Here is a 15,083-nt window from a genome sequence, read left to right as displayed (position 1 = left end):
TCCCAAGAGTTAAAATTCTAGGGAAATAAACATGTACTAGCTGAACACAATGTAGTTTTGATTTGTCGAAAGAGATAAAACACAGTGAAGTACAACAGGATGTATAGACATTGATGTATTTGGATTGGATCCAGGTCTGCTCTAGAAACTCCATTATTTTTATCCCATAGAGTAGTTCTGTATAATTGTTTGATATACTGCCCTTACTGCCCTCCAAAACCATGCCCTTTTAGATTCCTTAGGCTGGCATTTAAGGCTTGTGAGTAAAATATGAAGTAAAATTAGATCTGGTTATCTGTTCTAAAATGCTCTAATGCAATTGCATATATTAAAGCTTAGATTAAGAAAGTTAGAAAATTTTTTCAATTTGAAAAGTCACCAGACTAGAGCTAATCTCTAGCCTGTCTAGGGACAAGCAAGATGTTCTTTTTCCCCTCTCTTGATTTGCTTTGCCTTGGTGCCATCGAGGTGCTAATTTTATTCCATCCAGTTTTTAAATATTAATTGTACATGTCAAAACAAAAATTTCTTCCTGGAACAGGGTGTCATATAAAAAAATGTCATCTTGAAAGAAACTGAAGCATGAACTCTAAAAGCTTTAGCTAGCTAAATGAATATTGACTGGCTAATGCTACCTATAATGAAAAAAGCTTTAATAAGGTCTCAAGTAATAATATGAAGACTGCATCTCAGTTACCAATGTTTTATTACATCTTAAAAACATAAGGTTTAACTCCATTAAGATGGTCCAGCTGATCTAGAAGTATCTGTGACCTCCTGTTTAGTTTACCGGATGGGCAGTGACTAGAATAGAATTAAACATGCGGTTCTGTTCGCTGCCTGGAGTTTGCAGTGACGGCTAAAGTGGTAAAGTTGAAGCATTCTCAGCTATTTCCTATGCTCTACAGTGAAGAGTCAAGGGAAACTGCATCATTATTTAAATCCAGTAGTGACATCATTGGCAAGATCATTCATACAACATTGACTTAGCAGTTTGTGGGATATGCTATATGTTAAGGGACAGGTCCAAGAAAGATGAAGCAACAATTAATGTATTTCAAGGGTTGTACTAAGCGCCTTGCATGGACCATAGCATGTAAGCTTCAAAAGAATCCCTTGAGACGCCTGTTTTTTTGTTTTGATTTTTTTTTTATCATCGCCTTTCCAGGTGTAAATACTGAGACTCAGAGAGCTTCAGTGACTGCCCCTTAGGGACACATGATTAGTACATTAGTAGACAGGTTTTGGTTCAACCCAGGCATGGTTTGCCCTCCTTTCTACTCTCGACTATAGTAATATACTACATTCCTAGAAAAATGACCAGAGGCAGAGATAGTTAAGGAAGTACAGTCCCTCCACCCCAGGTATTTAAATCTCTGTGCCCTGATTTATGGCTTTTATTGTTGCTGTGTAGATGTAGACTGTGGTAGGAAGGATAAGGGCTCCTCAAAAATGTCCTTAGCCTAATTACCAGAACTTGTGAATATGTTACCTTATGTGGTAAATAGGGACTTTGTAGATGTAATTAAGTTCAGGATCTTGGGCAGATTATCCTGGATTATCCCCATGAGTCCAATGTAATGATAAGGGTCCTTATAAATAAGTGAAAGAGGGAGGCAGGAGACTCAGAGTGATTGGATGTGAAAACTCAACCAACGCTTGCTGGTTTTGAAGATGGAGGAAAAGAATGAGGAGCCAAGGAATACAAGCAGTCTCTAGAAGCTAGAAATGGCACAAAACAGATTATCCCCTAGAGCTTCCATAGGGAGCACAGTCATGCCAACAATTTGATTTTAGTCCCATGAAAGCCATTTCAGACTTCTGACCTCCAGAACTGTAAGAAAATATTTTGCATTGTTTTCAGTCACAAAGTGTCTGTTAATTTTGCTACAGCAGCAATAGGAAACTCACCTAAAACCCAAAAGCAAAATCTTTCCAAAAACGTCTTTTTTCCTTCCTCCCTGTCCCTCTCCCTCTGTACCCTATAAAAGATTTGGAATGTTTAAGCAACATGTGTTCAGGTGATCTTTATTTGTAAGCAACCACCCAACCCCTCTGGGAGATATTAAAAGCATCGCCGACTGCATACTCTGAACCCCCCTCCACCTGTCTAACACCCCCATTACAGTTTGGTGTAGGGCAAGGGATGGATAAGCTTTTTATCTTCCAATGCTGGTTCTTTTTTAATAGTGACATCATTTGAAGTGCAAGTTTGAGAAAAATTCTTAAAGCCATGTGGAGGCTCACTAGGAAAAAGCATTGTGGTCAATTATCCATGTAAACATTTGCCACAAGCTAAGGAGGAGGACAACAATGTTATGTCCAGAAGTGGGAGAGACTTGGGAGGACTCTTTAGAGTTATGAAGGAGAGCTGATTCATTGGGAACAGTCAGAGATTGTAAAGAAACTTGAAGGTATTAGGTAAAGGGTGAGGGAACAGGTACCCCAAAATAAAATTCTTGCCTTATTGCAAATATTTTTCTTGGGCATCAACTGGGATTACTATTTCCTGGGCCTCATGACTTGCTCAAGAACGGGCATGTCACAGAATTGGAGTAACAGTTTTTCAGAGACTCCTAGTTTTTAGGAGACTGTAATTCATACACAGAAATACTTTCTTTGACCTAGGGAGATTTATACACCTTGCAGAACCATGAATTCTTTTGCTTGTCATTACAGTTAATAAAAATACCATCAGCAACTTTTAGTAGCTAGACAAGTATCCCAAACTTAAATGTGGCTTGATTATATATAAACTTTGGATTGTGTTTGATGAGCCCTAATTAAATATCAGATTGGAGATCTTTCTCCTTTAAGAACAAATTACCTGAAAAAAAAATACTTGTTAGAATTATTTGTCAGATACTCTGTTTTATCATTACAGCAGTGCTTCAAAATCAACTGAAGGGAAAGGTCAAAATACTAATTTTTGCTTGGAGTTCTCAATATATATTGACCAAGAGCAATGCTTCCTATCTGTAATCACTGGCAAGTTGATAGCTTTAGGGAACATGATGGTCTGGAATGCATATTGAAGCAACAGATATTTCCCCTCAAATATTAAACTCTTTTAAGTTTTCATTTTTATTTACATATAACCTAGATATTTCCTTGAATCATTTTCATTGATTGTTTTTATTAACCGAGATGAGAAAAAATCGTTATCTAAGCATAGGAAGAAAAGCTCTTCTCAATTGATGTGTTCATCATTTTAATTGGGCATAGTTTATAATTATACACACTTGACAAAGGATATGTTTACAATTAAGGCTTCTTTACATTTGTTGTGACATTAACTTAGTTTGGCCAACTCAGCTTTTAAATCATCTGCTAATTTAATACTAAATATATGCTACAGTTGAAAGATTCATAGTATCAAAATGTTAGTAGGTATAAAATAAAATGCCTTCTTTATGCAATTAAATCTACTAATTAGCAATCTCTTCTTGTTGTATTTATGGCACACAAACTTGTCACCAATCATATGGGCTGTTGGCAGGTTAAAAAGAAAAAAAAAACTGTTTTGTGAATGTTGAAAAAATACAGAGATTCCTAGTATATAGTAATCCTTTAAGATTCAATCGAAATGTCTGTGGTTAAATACAAGTAGGACATAACACACAGGGAAGTAGAAAGAGAGCAATGTTTTAGGACTGATATACAGGGAATAGCTTTGCATAAAAAATTAAGATTCATCTGAACCTACCTTAAATAAAGCATCCGGTGCATGATAGAGATGGATCACTTGCTCTCATAAATCTGGCATTTAAACTGAACTAGTTATGAATATTCGTGACAGAAAGATTTAGCTGTATGCCTCATCCCCCCACCAGTGACTAAATGATTAGTCTTTCATTTAATCTTCATTACCATTGTCATCTTCCACCTTGTCCCTTGAAAACAAGATTGAAATAGAAGGATATCTAGAAATTCATATTGAGAAATATGAGAGCTGTAAGCCATTCATATGACAAAGGTGCTTGAAGAGACAGCAAAAGTTATTTCATCTAATCTATAGATACACCAATGTTAAATTGATTAAAATTTCAAAGGAGATTTCAGTGAATGGTAATGCTGATGAATAGTCTACAGACAGCAAAGGGTAAGATGAAATGCAGGCCAGGAGGAAGCTTAGTAAATTGTCTTTCACATTCCTTGTGCCTCTCTATTGTTCCTGCCCTCTGCCCTCAAACACATGTAGCTGCTCCTTCAATCTCACGGTATAAATTTGTTTCTGGAAAGGAATATATGTGATAAGAACTAAGATCTTGAATATGCTTTTGTTCTACGAGAACAAGAGAGACGGACTGAAACTTATCCTTAGAAGTTAAATTTTTTGTCACTGGGAGGGCAACTTCATTTAAGCACTACTGACTCGTGAATCACCAGAAATAGGAAGTGCATTAATAGAAAATTAAAGCTAATGATAATACTATTTATTTAGCACCTACTAGGCATTAGGCAGTTTGATCATGTTACCCGATTATCCCCACAGTTCTGCCCTATAGGTGTTAATCTTCCTTCACAGATGAGGAAATTGAGGCCCACGAGGTAAAAATAACTTGTTCAAAGTAAGAACAAGTTTATGGTAGAACAGTGGCTTCAAATCATATTTGTAAGATTTTAAGCAAAAACTGTCAGATCGTTTTACTTGTGGGCCACATATCTCAATTACTTCTTTTACTTTTTAGGTGAACCAAAGAGAGAGAAAGGGTACTAAGAAAATTCAGCTGTGTGGAGGAAAGCAAAAGTAAATAGACTTTAAGTAGTAAAAAAAGAAATAGACTTAAAGAGAGATATACAGTGTTTTCTTAAGGTTAGATTTTTTTTTTTAGCTGAAATTATGCTGGTAATAGCCATTTTATTCATTTATTTAAAAAAAAAAATCTTTGGGTGCTCATGTGTCCAGGAACCACATGTTTCTGTGTAGGCAAGGTTTGTTGGTGTTAGCGCTTGTTTAACTAAAGTTATTGATAAGATCTGATAGTTTCATCCATTTTTTTCACTTTCATAGACAGAGAGCTCTTTCTTGGAGGTCCTCTGAGTCCTTTACCTGGCCTGTGTATAGAAAGTATCATGCTGCCTTTATTTGTTTGCAAGGGTGCAGGGACAGAAGCTTCATTGACATTCAACAAGAGGGAATCTTTCCAGTGAAATTTAGAGAAGTCACCTTCCTGTCAATAGCAGCTTTAAGGAAGTTTTGTTTTCAGTATTCCTCCATAACCTCAGCCACTTATTATTCAATATTTTCTTTCAAGATCTAGTATCTAAATCAAGCAAGAACATCTTGTATTGTCACCAAATGATGAATTTATTTGTGAAGGAAAGAGTTGCTCTTTTGTTTTTCATTTAGACATAAATAAATGCATTTTTCTTCCTAGACATGAATTAATTAGTGCTTTTCTGTCCCAGACTACAACATGAAAAGAATGTAAATCCAGAACTATCAATACAATTAACATTGGAAACAGAAGAGTCGGAAGAGACAAAGTAGTCCAACAATAAATTTATAAACTTTAAGTCCATCAGAAACTAACAAAATACATTGTGAATTAAAAGGAAAAAGAAAACTCACTGGATTCCAGATAAGGTACTTTTTAGTTGGGCTGTGTGATCCTCCATGTTATCTTTCTGCCACAGTGAATTGTTACAATTGAAATAGTTGGTTAATTTCAACACACAAAAATTGTGACATTTTGGGTGCCCGATCTGGAAGAAACTGCTACCTTTGCTTATAGGTGCCTCTTTGTACGGTAGTCAAATTTCTTCTAATCTAGTTGGAACATTAATTAAGATCATTATGGCTCAATAGCAGAAACTTTCGGCACCTATTTTAGAGATGCATATGCTTTGAACCTAAACAGCAATGCAAAATTATAGCAGTCTAGGCTCTTTTCAAAAGTCAGGTTCAGAGAAGCATTCCTTAAAATACTTTTAACTCAAAACCTGGATTACTTTAGACCACCAGAAGAGTATATAATTAGGAGAAATTAGTTCAGATCAGGGAGATTAAATATGGAATGCTCTATCATTCTCTCATCTTGAGGAAGATACAGCTATTTGTGCCCCCACTGTATCCAGAACTGACTATAAACTTACTCTGGAAAGAGTTTGATATCTTCCCTGGAATCATATTTACAAAAGTGTATTTTATAATGTCATCATGTTTGTTAGAAGACATTTAAGGAAATTTAAAATAAAATTTATGTTTGTTTTTGCCATACATTTTTTTGAGGAAATAGTGTCCTACATATAAGTTTCAAGAATGATCCTTGCTTCTACCTAGAAATTTAAATTTTTTCCTCCTTTTTAATGAGGGCACATAACTATGTTTCCCATTTGATTTCACTGCTGGAAACTTCAGATCCAAATTATAAGCAAGCATAATCATGTTAGTCATGCAGACCTTTATCACCAATGAATCTTTATAATCTTTTCCTTGGTTCTGATGTTCCATTTCTCTTTTACTTTTTATTATGTGTCTTTTCTTAAAATCTGCTTCAAATTCTCTATGGGCAGAGGTGAGATTATAAACAAATAAAAATTTAAAAATATATGTGGTGGGAGTGAATATTACTGGATAAAAAATTGCTTACTATTTTTTCAGTGAAAATGTTCCCACTAAGAAAGAAAGACCTTCTGTTCCAAGTGAACTTTCAGATATTTGAATGCTAAAATTCTAAAGCTCACATAGCACAATAAATATTAATGATGAGATAAGATTTGAGGTTTTGAGGTTCTTGACCCCTAGAGCTAAGTACTTCTGTACATATGGGTTTAGTCCTATTCAGAATAGGCTGCTCCAGATTTCCAAACAATTCAGCTTTTGGGTCCCATGCTTTCATGCCTCAGCTCCTTAAAACTTACCTACAGCTCTTGCTGTGAAAAATCAGCCAATTTTATGCCATTTCTGTTCAAAACGGTAAACGACTTGTGCTTGATAGTTGAATCTAGGTGGTAGAGAGGTGTTAAATACAAGGCAAACAAGTAACTTTTCATTTTGGGGAAGGAGAAAGAAAAACCTTGAGAATATTAAAAATTTAAACCATTAAAAATTGTTTTTTGAAGATTTATTTGCTAACTTTAAGACATTCCATTCTCTCATTTCAGATTCATGCTTATTAAAATATTAAACATTGCTTTACCCATACTTTCAAACTCTAACCATATAGGCTCATTAGAAATTTATAATTGAAAAAATGAAAGATTTCACGTTAAGTCCAGAAAGATTTCCATTTGTTTTTCAAAGCAGTAGGTCTCTTTTTACCCATTCAAAAATGAAAAATAATGCCTCAGTTTTCTTTTCCCATGCAAATCCAAAATAACAACAAATCTAAGATGGTAACAAGTGTGAGATGGTGGCCCATAAAAATTAACTCACACCACTGAAAACCAAACAGTCAGTGAAATCAGTACCTCACTATTTAATAAACTAAAGTTAGATTCCTGTGAATTCTTGCCAGAACTGAAAATTTAATGTTAGGAATTCTCGTACCTGTGGGACCCATTTCCAAAACACCCCCAAATGAAGCATCTGTAATCTCTCTGCTTTGCATGCATTTAAAAAAGATAGATAAGAATTGTTACTAAATCGGGCGCCTGGGTGGCTCAGTTGGTTGAGCGACTGCCTTCGGCTCAGGTCATGATCCTGGAATCCCTGGATCGAGTCCCGCATTGGGCTCCCTGCTCGGCAGGGAGTCTGCTTCTCCCTCTCCCACTCCCCGTTTGTGTTCCCTCTCTCGCTGTGTCTTTCTCTGTCAAATAAATAAATACAATCTTTAGAAAAAAAAAAAAAGAATTGTTACTAAATCTTTCCTAGCTGTGTCTTAAAATGAAATTATTTCCTTTAAAAAGAATGGTCAAAATCAAAGAAATGTAGAACAGAAAATGGGTTGCCAGGGGTTAGAGAAGGCAGGGAGTGTGTGATTATAAAGGGACAGCATGAGGAGTTTCTTTGTGGTGATGAAACAATTCTGTATCTTGATTGTGGGGGTGGTTTTAAGATATATATATATATTTATAGTAACATGGCATAGAATGGTTTAAAAAAACATACAAAAGGGAATAAATGTAAAAAATGGTGAAATCTGAGTAAGATCTATGACCCAGGTACCTGAATTGTGCCAATCAAGTTTTGGTTTTGATAAGACACTGTGGTTATGTAAGATGTCACCGCTGGAAAAAGCTGGGTGATGGGTACCCAGGACGTCTCCGTTTGCAACTTCATGTGAGTTTAAATTATTTCAAAAGAAAAAGCTTTTTTACAAAGTAATCCAATTAGCTGAAGGTGGGGCACATTTTATTGATTTAGTTTTCAATAAACAGTCACGTAATACACAGTAAGAAGAAAATGAACTTAGGTATAAAGTAGAAATAAACACATGAAAAACGAATTATGTTTAGATATTTTTAAAATTGATTTCCTACATATTGATTTTAATATGATATTATAATTGCATTAAAAATTGTACTCATTGTTTTGCTATTATGTTGTGGTAGAAAATAGCATTTCTCATGCACTAATCTATGGGTCTAGATGTACGAGACCATTTCAGATGTGATACCATTGTTCCTAAAGAAAGTAGAATACCTAGGTTCAATTCAACACTTTCTCAATAGGCTGCCTGGCTGGCTGCTTCTGCACCCCCTTGGTGTATAATGACATATACAATTTATGGTGAATAATTCCTGTCAAAGTACACCAGTGCCTCTTCTCTGTACTCTATGGCTATAAATAGGTAACATTTATTGAGTACCTTTATGTTAACATGAACAGTGCTAAAAGCTTTATAAATTATCTCATTTAATATCCATCCTCACCCAATGTAGTCAGTTCTTATCAGTGCGGTCTTACAAGACTGGCCTAAATATGCCACAGGCTTTCCTTCTGAACCTCATCCTGCCGGGTACTGGTTTGTTTACCATTAGTAATGTACATGTTTACCATTAGTGTGTATCTCCTGAAGTGTGGACTTTGATCCTCGGTCCCCCTGGTCACTTCTGAAACAGCCTCATGGTCTGAGGCTCTCGACAATACGCAAGGGTTCACAGTTCTCTAGTTTCAGCACAAAACTCACCTCATGACGGGTTCTATCCCGTCATCCATGAACATAACCCATGAGTCCAGTTTGCAGTTCACATTCCCAAAATGAAGCGCTGTTGGCATTGTCTGCTCCCAGAGAAGGGGTGTCCCCATTTTCTAGTTGAAATGTCTGCTTTTACATTAAGAGACTAATGGGATCAGTATAATTGCTCTAATTTATAAAAAAAGCAATGTATTAATGGAGGCTTCAGAAGTTTAGTGATAGCCCAGTTCAGTGTTGCATGATTAAGTCAGGTTTTAAAACACAAAAGAAACAAAGTAAACCCTTGCCCCAAGCTTCAAATATACAGATTCCCAAAACTATAAAGGGATGATGATCACATGGTGGTGGTGGTCATGGTGGTGGTGATGATGATACGCAAAGGATCAGTTTACTTTGGGTGAGGGATTTATTGATTTACCTATAGATTTTGTATGAATTAGGTTTTTGCAGTTGATTTGAAAGCACAGCACAGAACATGTGGCACCTAATTAAACGGTGGTATTTATTTGTTTAACCTTAATTCATGTTTTCAAAAGTTAAATGCTCCTAAGTCGGGCGCTTTAAAGTTCCCTGAGAGCAAGAACTGTGTGATTTGTAATCACACAATAAGTTCCCAGCATAGGAGACATGCAGTAAGTATGTGATGGATTGATGTTTGGAGACAAGAAGTGTAACTGATTTAAAGCAAACAAACACTGTAATACATCAAAACCATTCAAATAAAACTGAATCACTGTATCCTTCAAATTGCCACAGATGTTAAGAAAATTCTTTATTCACATTTCTATTGTTATGTATTTCTCTATGGTATATTGTATTATGTGTGATGTAGTCTCTAAATTATATTTGTGTATATATGTGTATATGCATTCAACTTATTTTCATAAAAATACTCCCATTTTAATAAGGTAATTATGATTAAAAATTAAAGCAATAGCCAGGTTAAAAAAACAGTGTTTGGATCAACCCCCTTCCATAGACCAAATGATCCTTATGTACTTATTTTTTAAGAGGAGTTTGGGAAATTTCCAAATTTCTTTGTTCTTTAACCTTCTATATAAAATTAGCCCGAAGGGGATAGGGATATAGAAAATAATTGCCATGCAAGGAATTCTTAATCTCAGGAAACAAAATGAGGGTTGCTGGAGTGGGGGGGTGGGGTGGGAAGGATGGGGTGACTGGGTGATAGACACTGGGGAGGGTATGTGCTCTGGTAAGCGCTGTGAATTGTGCAAGACTGTTGAATCTCAGATCTGTACCTCTGAAACAAATAATGCAATATATGTTAAGAAAAAAAAAGAAGAAGAAGAAGAAGGTAGCAGGAGGGGAAGAATGAAGCGGGAGAAATCGGAGGGGTAGACAAACCATGAGAGACGATGGACTCTGAAAAACAAACTGAGGGTTCTAGAGGGGAGGGAGGTGGGAGGATGGGTTAGCCTGGTGATGGGTATTGAGGAGGGCACATTCTGCATGGAGCACTGGGTGTTATGCACAAACAATGAATCATGGAACACTACATCTAAAACTAATGATGTAATGTATGGGGATTAACATAAGAATAAAAAAAAGAAATTAAAAAATAATTGCCATGCAAAATATATTCAACTGGGATCTAAACTGTGAGAAGTGAGAAGCACACATATTCCTAATACCTGAGATAATTGCTCTTAATGTGTTGGCATAAACATAAGGTTCCAAAGTAGAAATGAGCTAAATGTCCACTAACTGGTGAATGGATAGACAAAATATAGTAGATCTATATAATGGAATACTATTTAGCAATAAAAAAATAGTGCCACATTTTTAAGGAATTAACAGTAAATGGCATGAGGGATTTTATTGGATTTATGGTTATGGTTGCACTACTTGGTAAAGTTACTAAAACCACTGTACTGTCTACATGAAATAGGTGAACTTTAGGATATAAAAAAAAAAAAAAACCCGCTAAAGTTGTTAACAAATGTGTTGGCATAAAACTTTCCCAACTTTTTCTAATACATATATTAAAAAGGGTTGTAATCTCTAGGCTGATTTATAATTTTTTTTTGATTGAGCACATATCATAGATTTTTTTTTATTTCAGCTTAGTGCTACATCACTATTTTTGGTAGACTATAGTATTTTATTATACAGTTGTACCATAATTGATTTATTGTTTTTCTATTTTTTTTTAACTTTAATATATGTGTGTGTATAAAGCTTTACACATTGGTTTGTTTTTTTGTGTCAACTAAAATATTATACATATCCAAATATAAGTATTTGTATATATTTTATTTATATCTATTTTTCTATTAACAGATCATTCTCCATAACATAATACTAATTTATATTTTCATCTCTAAGTAATGAGATTACTCATTTACTCTCACCCTTAGCAGCCACGGACATTATCAACCTTATTAACCCAAGCCAATATTTTTAAAAATTATAATAATGTTACTATAATGTGCAGTACCTACATGGAGAGATCAACATCTCTTCATGTATTATATGTTCATTTTATATTTTTTTTGAGAATTGCCTGCTTGTTTACATTGCTTGTGTTTTAAATAGAGTTGTTTTTAATTTAGCAGTTAAGATTTATTTACTTACTAACATTATTATTCGCCTTTTATGTATTTTGCTGCATTTTTAATAAATTTTTATTTGACTTGAAGATTGTCATATAAAAGCTTTACATTTTTATGTAGTCAAATCTATCAAATTCTCTTAATTGTTTTTTCTTTTGATGCTATGATTATGAAATCCTTCCCTCCTTAAGGGATTATAAAAATATTCACTTAAGATTTTTTTCAGTACTTTTTTTGATTTTAATTTTTATCTTAAATATTTAAATCACTTGTGATTTAGTTTGGTATTAGTAGTATGGTAAATATGCAACTTTCCTTTTTATTTTTATGACTCCTTAGTTGTGTCAGCAATAGTGACTGGATAACCTCTTCCTTCCCTAAACTAGTTTAGGGAGTTAACATATACTGCTCAGGAGTAACAGAAATGGGTTTCAGATAATTTTAAAAAATACATACATTTATCATAAATGTTTGGCAGGGTATTCTCATTCCTGACAGACAGTTTTGCAGTCCTGGGTTTTTACATATCACCAAAATCAAGTAAAAATTAGGACAAGAACTGTTTCCCATTTGAGTGATGAAGTAGGAACATCGTTTCTTCAGGTGCGGATTGACATTTTATCTGAGCTATCTGATAGGAGAGATGTAATGTCCATTTTTCGTTTGGTACTTCCGAGAAAATTCTGTATCGTCATTGACTTGGAGTGAATTCTCTCCATTTACTCCTTTTTCCTGGACCCTATCCAGGTAACTTAGAAATCCCTATGAATTATGATAGATATAATAAAACTATAAATATAAAAGATTAGAATCACAGCACTTAAATATAGCATTTAGAGTATACACATGTTGCCATGATTTAAAATGAATCATAAAATACATAAGTGTATTTGAAGGTAAATTTTAAAGATTTTTGAAGAAAGCACTTTCTTTCTAGCACAGGGCAGGAAGGACCCTCGGCTTGAAATGATAAATGCTGAGAACTGTTGAATGTTTTCTATTTGCTAGGCACCGTTCTAAGCAATTTACAGAGGTTGACTGCTTTGATTCTCACACTGACGCCTTGATGAGACCATGGAAGCCCAAGAGCTTGGGTAACTCACTGAAGAGCTCACACTTGCAAACAGCTGAGCCAACATTCACTCCAAGCTGTTGGTTCTGGAGTCCAGCCCTTAACCACTACACTGGCTCTCTCAAAACTCCAGTGGTTTCCAACTCTGCTTCTTCCATAGTCTTGTGCTCTCATACTGTCACATGCACAGATGTAAGTTTCAGCTTTTATATAAAAGGGTGAAATATAGACCACTTTCTTCACAGAATGACTATGAAGATCAAATGAAAATATTGGACAAGCTGTTAACGTATCAAAGCACAGTGAAAAATAGGAGTTTTTATCATCATTATAAAAACATTTCCTGTTCATTTTTATGGTATTTCATAATGAAAAAATAATCACTCTAGGCTCTATGGTTACATACACTTCATGTGTTCATTCACCCAGCTTTCCTTCAAATAATAAATATATGAGCCCATCTTTGTAAAAGTTGGGAATACAGTGGTGAACATGATAGCAAGGATTTCTACTCTCATGGAACTTCCAAAGGGCTTGGGATAGGGGAGAAGGACTTTGCAGAAAACAAGCAACATTTTAGGAGATGCAGAGTTCTGGGATGATGCTAATGAAATTAGTCCAAAGGAAGTATAATTTTCTATACTTAACACCATGAAAATCAATTCAGCTGAAGAAACATTTCACGAAATCCTCTTCAAAATTAAAACCACATCATGTTAGAAGACAGAGTAATTCTTTAACATATGAAATCAATTATTATTTTAGTGCTGTTACATCTCAAATCACTGTTGATGGAGGTTACATCAATCTAGAAAAAGTGATTCTTTTTTTAAAAGATTTTATTTATTTATTTGACAGAGAGAGACACAGTGAGAGAGGGAACACAAGTAGGGGGAGTGGGAGAGGGAGAAGCAGGCTTCCCACTGAGCAGGGAGCCTGATGCAGGGCTCGATCCCAGGCCCCTGGGATCATGACCTGAGTAGAAGGCAGACGCTGAACAACTGAGCCACCCAGGTGCCCCTAGAAAAAGTGATTCTTAAGAATAAAACTCAGACTGAGTACTGTGTAACAGGAAGTATATAATTCATTTTATTTTAGGTCTGGGCTTTTGAAAGCTAACACTTGAGAACTAAGGTTTTGAACCTTACTATAAACCCAGGAGAGCAGTAACCAAGTAAACACTTTGAGTTTCCAGTCTCTGGAGGAAGCACACAATAGATACCACCAAATAGATAATTTAGCATTTTGTCGATACTTGAAAATAAAATCCTAGATTCAACTAATCTTAATAATTAGCCAGGAAAATCATCAGAACTCCCACCAGATTAGATAAACCAATAGGATTTGTAATGCTAGTAGTTGTATTTTATCAATAAGCCAGAATGTTAATTTACGCCTAGTCTTTGGTTTTATTTTTGCACTTTTCTCCTGGGTTGGAATGTGCCCCAAAGCCAATGTGACCAGAAAAGGAAAGAGACTGAAATAGAAATCATGCTCCAGGATGAACTGCAAGATGTGAGCAATCTTTTAAGTATTAGTGTATTATTAAGAAATATCCTGCATGGTGGGGCACCTGGGTGGCTCAGTCGTTACGCGTCCGCCTATGGCTCAGGTCATGATCCCAGGGTTTTGGGCTCGAGCCCCACATCAGGCCCCCTGCTCAGCGGGAAGCGTGCTTCTCCTTCTCCCACTCCCCCTGCTGTGTTCCCTCTCTCACCGTGTCTTTCTCTGTCAAATAAATAAATAAAATCTTAAAAAAAAAAAAAAGAAATATCCTGCATGGTGATGAGTCTTTCCTCTTAGCCATTAATGGGCTTCCTTATCATAGTTTATTTATAATACATTTATTCATGGACTTATTTATTCTTTTTTTTTTAAGATTTTATTTATTTATTTATTTATTTGAGAGAGAGAGAGAGAGAGAAACAGCATGAGAGGAGAGAGGGTCAGAGGGAGAAGCAGGCTCCCCGCTGAGCTTGGAGCCCGATGCGGGACTTGATCCCAGGACTCCGGGACCATGACCTGAGCTGAAGGCAGTCGCTTAACCAACTGAGCCACCCAGGTGCCCTGGACTTACTTATTCTTTATTTATCTTTCCAGATATCTAGTAGTAACATCTCATGAACAAAGTTAAACTATGAACTTCTAAGTTTTAATTGAGACACATGCTACCAACTCACCTAAACTACCTCTGTATTTCACCATCAGCCATTATTTGAATCAGATTAGCTAAATCAGCTGCTTGCAAATTGCCAAATTCTCCTATTTACCCTTCTCATATTCGCTGACCCCCAATCTGGGTGGCTCCATCGTTAAGTATCTGCCTAAGTTATTTCCTTAGTTTGATTACTT

The sequence above is a fragment of the Neomonachus schauinslandi genome, chromosome 7 (assembly GCF_002201575.2).
Source record: "Neomonachus schauinslandi chromosome 7, ASM220157v2, whole genome shotgun sequence".
Taxonomy (NCBI): domain Eukaryota; kingdom Metazoa; phylum Chordata; class Mammalia; order Carnivora; family Phocidae; genus Neomonachus; species Neomonachus schauinslandi.
Note: the sequence above shows the minus strand (reverse complement) of the source record.